Genomic DNA, 6,005 nt, shown 5'->3' with positions numbered 1-6,005 from the left:
CCTACACTTGAATTGTTGTGCTATTCGCTAAAAACAAAAAATAAAAACATATTTAAAGTGTTACATCAGTAGAGATGGCTTTGTCTACATTTATATGCATAGGTGATTATAGCTAATATATTGGCTGATGTCTCCTAGTTATACAATTTTATTGCACTGAAATAGTGACCTCTTATATCAACCATAATAGCCTTTTGAGACATTAATTTTTCTCTTCCTTTATAATTTCTTAATTCTCTTTCATATTCCTAACAATCTTTTTTTCCCCGCCCCATAGCAATCTTTTTTTAATCAACTCTTTCCCTGATTCTCTCCCTTCTGTGGCAAAGTGAATCTATTTCCATTAATTTTTCTTGATTTCTAATTACATTGTGGTTTTGCACACAGCCCTAGATATCTTAAGCCTTTGCTTAAAAAAAAACAAAACAAAACAGAAACTTGTTCAATTCAGAGTAGTTATTTCTGTAATTCATGGGGTGCATCTTCCTTCATGTCCTGACTCTTCATATTTCCTCCACTTCATTAACTTTGTAAGCCACATCAACTCTGGTTCCTGTTAGCTTCTATTTTCTCTTTCAATTAATGACAAGGAACAGTGGGTGGTGAAATTCTGGGTAAACACACACACAGTATGCACCATGCTCTCTGTTCACAACTAGCCTCCAATACAGTAATGCAAAGGAGAAATTGAGAACTAAATGGATCATGCCCATACAGAAAGCAAAAAAGGCACTGAAAGAAGGCAGATTCATGGCTGACAGACACTGCATGTTTTACTCCAAAGAAAAGGAAAAGCAAGTGGCTAGGGGAATAAAAGTAATACATGTGAGAAGTCATAAGGATTAATATCTTTTCCTTGAATGATTCTTACAACAAGAGTTATTTTAAAATAAACCCTAGGGTGCCTGGGTGGCTCAGTTGGTTAAGCGACTGCCTTCGGCTCAGATCATGATCCTGGAGTCCCTGGATCGAGTCCCGCATCAGGCTCCCTGCTCGGCAGGGAGTCTGCTTCTCCCTCTCCCACTCCCCGTTTGTGTTCCCTCTCTCGCTGTGTCTCTCTCTGTCAAATAAATAAATAAAATCTTGGGGCGCCTGGGTGGCTCAGTCGTTAAGCGTCTGCCTTCAGCTCAGGTCATGATCCCAGGGTCCTGGGATCGAGTCCCACATCGGGCTCCCTGCTCGGCGGAAAGCCTGCTTCTCCCTCTCCCACTCCCCTGCTTGTGTTCCCTCTCTCGCTGTGTCTCTCTCTGTCAAATAAATAAAATCTTTAAATAAATAAATAAATAAATAAAATCTTAAAAAAAAGAGAAAATTCTAAAATTCCAAAAAGGTGATATAAAAAAGCCACAAATCCAAAAATTCAGGTGTTGTTTTTTTTTTTTTTTAGCCAAACCTATCAATAACCACATGATGGGAGAGTGCAACAGGGATTGAATGAAAATGCAAATAATAAAAGCAGAAGAATTGAGGCTGTCTGAGTCACTGACTCTTGTGTTTGTCTTGGGCCATTGTCACCAACGAATGAATAGTTTTCACCCAGCAACAGTCACGTGACACATGTCCCTTCTGTTCACTCCCATACCTGTACGATCAGGGGAGGCTGGGTTTCAAATCAGCACTCTCTTTGATGCCTGGGGAATAAATTATCTGGAACGATATTATTTAAATGTGTTACATCAATTGAGAAATACAGAATGAATGTTAGTATTTAGAAACAGGAAATTAGCCTTTAGAAAGTAGAACTCTGTATGAGTAATATCAACTTGCCAATAGAAGACAATAAAGGGGGGGGGGAACCTGATTAATCCAGCAAAAGTGAAGAAAAGGAAAAAGAGGAAACATATTATAACAAATATAGTTTTTAAATAGAATAAAGCAAAATGTTATTCCCCCCAAATCTGCCTTTGCATTGCCATCCATAATTTATCCATCCACATATTGCTCTGCTCTGCAGTCTCCTTATGTGGGGATGAAGTTCTTAAGACACCTCAGGACACCAAGTCCAAAAGTCAATCCTTTTGAGTCCCACAAGCTAGTTCTTAGGGTAATGCTTATCAGAATGAGAACAGAAGGCTGAGTTGGGGTAATAAAAATTAAATTTACCCTGCACCACAGTGAGTAGCTGTAACTAGAGTATTACCCAATACAAATTTCAAGTCTTATTTGCCTTATTTCCTCCCAATGGCACCCACCGGTGATTTATCTCCTTCTCTTCCTTGCCCTTCCTTTTTAGTAATGCTCCCCAGGCTGATTAGCTTCACTTTTATGTTTTGCTGTGTTTATTATACAGGAAATGACTTAATTACTATCTTCTTCAGTTTGGGGATGCTGGAGCAAAATGTCACCAAGCATTCTATATCATTAAGTTTTACCTATTTGTTCTAGCAGAAAAGGGCAGTTGAATTAAAGTCAGTCTCAGGCAACTTGAATCTGGAAAGGCACAGTACATCTCCCAAAGACATTCTTTATGTGTGCATCTTAGTAGGGAAGCAGTACTGAAATTTGAAATTCAGCAGAGATAAGCCTGGAACAGAACTAATGAGGATTTTGCTCCCCACTCATGGTGGACCCAGACCTTGGGGTCCACAAGAGTACCCTAGTCTCTGAACCTAACCTGATGGACACAAGGCATAGCAGAGGAGTAGGGTTCCTTCTGGTGGGCCATGGTTTTGTCAGTGAGCAGAACAGGCAAACAATATGAATGTGTTACTCCAGCTTTACCAGAGTCCATGGGAGAAGCAATAGGTGGGAGTGAGTAGAAGCTTTCTAGGCGCACAGACATATAGACTCAGGCTGCCTCTTTAACACAGGAAAGGGTGGAAAAAAACATACTGAAACGTGTATCCATCCCTGTAAACCCAAACTGTTGTTCCCTCCAGGCTGAAAGAGGTCTGATTTATTTAACTTGCCACCAGGGGGCTGTTGGGTTTCTTGAAAAATGGTACCAAATTGGGAGTTGAACGTTAATTTTTTTCTTTTGATTGGTTGAAATCAGCACTGGTAGTAACTGTATAATACCTGGGCAGCCTTTGGCATACGTGTGCAAACTGTTATCCTTGATGTTCTGAGTACTCCATTTCAAGGTCAATTTTGCAAGCACTGTGCTGCCATGGATGTAGTCAGAGGTCAAGGATATAGGCACATGCATATACTTACCTCAGACCACTTCCCTTCCACAGCTACTTGATGACTGGGTATACCATTCAAAGCTCTGCCCATGGGAGGGTTTTGTGTCACTGGTGTCTTTCAGGGCAACCTTGAGTAGGATTATAGCAGCAACAAACTTTTGAATTTTACCTACATGACAGCCAGAGCCCATCATATTTTGTCAGCTGGTCACAGTGAACTTCCCCACTGGGCCATCGTGCCATCTGTGGGGTTGGCATTAGTGCAATAGAGAAAGATGTCTGGAAGGGAAATTTGGATAATCTTTAACTTTCTTATCCCCTCCAGGCTCCCTTTAGCCTGAACTTGAATGTATCCTTTCCATCTTATGCAAAACTTCAATCTTATTACTTGGTGGGTCTGACAAAACCCAGATATGGATGGGCATCTCCATCCTACAGTCACCTGATGCTCTAAAGTCAGATGCCGAGCTTCTGTTACGGTGTAGTACCACAATAGGAGCTACTTTTCAAAAGATGAATAGTTCTCTATAGTGGATGATGTTGTCTTGCTCCAGAATAGTAGGGTGTCTGCGCAATGGCTCTTATTTTGGTACTTGCAGAATATGTACATGGCATGCTTATCAAGAAATCTGTAGCACATAGAATCTGCCATGACATATGACCCAAATAGCAGCAGGGCTGGTAAGGAGCCCCATTCAAAACTAACAGCTTTCCATGTTACCCAATAAATGGTTTTACATCATCTGCCACAATTCATCTCTCTTCTGCAGGTACCAGACAGTCAGGTTAAATGGGGATATAATGGTAATTTTTATCCTTTCATGTTTTTGAGGTTAGCACCGATCCCTGTAATTCCACATAGAATGACGTATTGCTTCTGATTTATGATCTTGGCCAGAGTCAGCAAATTCAAGAGCTTCTACTTGGCCTTTTCTCCCCTTCTGGCTGTTACTCCACAGGCCAGGGAAATAGCAGGAGGGTACAGTCAGCTACCAAGTATATCCATACCAATTGAGCACGCAGAGACGAGGAAAATGACATCCTGGTCCCACTGTGAGACAAACTTTTTAGAGCCAAGACACTACCACTGGCCCCCTGCATTCTTGCAGGGGAGCCATGATGATGTTTTTGTACCCTGTATTAGAGTCCTCTCAGTCCCTGTATTCAACTACCCCTAAAAGATTTGAGTATTATTCTCCTTTCCCCTTTGAATACATGTTACCTAGGAAATGGTCATAGCTTCCCAAGAAGGAGGACTAAGAGAATCTCAATATAAACACCAACAGAATGGGAGAAGATATTTGCAAATGACATATCAGATAAAGGGCTAGTATCCAAAATCTATAAAGAACTTATCAAACTCAATACCCAAAGAATAAATAACCCAATCAAGAAATGGGCAGAAGACATGAACAGACATTTCTGCAAAGAAGACATCCAAATGGCCAACAGACACATGAAAAAGTGCTCAACATCACTCGGCATCAAGGAAATCCAAATCAAAACTTCAATGAGATATCACCTCACACCAGTCAGAATGGCTAAAATTAACAAGTCAGGAAACAACAGATGTTGGTGAGGATGCAGAGAAAGAGGAACTCTCCTACACTGTTGGTGGGAATGCAAGCTGGTGCAGCCACTCTGGAAAACAGTATGGAGGTTCCTCAAAAAGTTGAAAACAGAGCTACCCTACGATCCAGCAATTGCACTACTGGGTATTTACCATGAAGATACAAATGTAGTGATCCGAAGGGGCACATGCACCCCAATGTTTATAGCAGCAATGTCCACAAGAGCCAAACTATGGAAAGGGCCTAGATGTCCATCAACAGATGAATGGATAAAGAAGATGTGGTACACACATACACACATACACACACAGGAATATTATGCACCCTTCAAAAAAAAATGAAAATCTTGCCATTTGCAATGACATGGATGGAACTAGAGGGTATTATGCTAAGCAAAATAAGTCAGAGAAAGACAGTTATCATATGATCTCACTGATATGAGGAATTTGAGAAACAAGACAGAGAATCATAGGGAAAGGGAGGGAAAAATGAAACATGATGAAACCAGAGAGGGAGACAAACCATAAGAGACTCTTAATCTCAGGAAACAAATTGAGGGTTGCTGGAGTGGAATGGAGGGGGGTGGGAGGGATGGGGTGGCTGGGTGATAGACACTGGGGAGGGTAAGTGCTATGGTGAGCGCTGTGAATTGTGTAAGACTGATGAATCACAGACTTGTACCCCTGAAACAAATAATATATTATGTTAATAAAAAATAATAAATAAAACACTGCACAGATATTTAAGAATCTTTCCTCAAGATAACTTAATTTTTTCCTAAATCCATGAGGTCCAGATCTGAGAATAGGCTCAGGTCTGGAAACTGGCAAGGGATCATGACTTTAATATAGCTGACATAAATAAGCCTTCTGTTCTTGTACTCTTGATAATTTTTTATTATAGATCTTAACCAATACTCTTGCTGGCTGCCCATCTATCTTGCCCCTAGGATCACCATGTTCTATAAGCCATTACCATGGACTGATCCCTATGGGCCAGGGATCCCTGGTTGCCTCTGACAGTGCTGCCCACTACAGTAATTGCATTGATCTTGATTCTGATAATTAAGTGCCACCACCTGGCCTTTGCTAGTCTAGGATCTCATTACCTTCAGGGAACCCAGATCTGTACTGTTACGTTACCTCTACTTTCAGCCCTGCCTAAAGAGTACCACCACCTGAGCTTCTCTACAGTGCTGGTCCTCCTTCATGAGCAGATTGCTAAGGTTCAAGTGAATGGAAGTTTTCTTTGAGACCTTTAGGGCAACATAGTCAACACCTTCTCCGGTGTTACAGAATAAATCCAT

Source organism: Mirounga leonina, unplaced genomic scaffold (assembly GCF_011800145.1).
Source record: "Mirounga leonina isolate KUSES-001 unplaced genomic scaffold, KU_Mleo_1.0 Mir_168, whole genome shotgun sequence".
NCBI lineage: Eukaryota > Metazoa > Chordata > Mammalia > Carnivora > Phocidae > Mirounga > Mirounga leonina.
Note: the sequence above shows the minus strand (reverse complement) of the source record.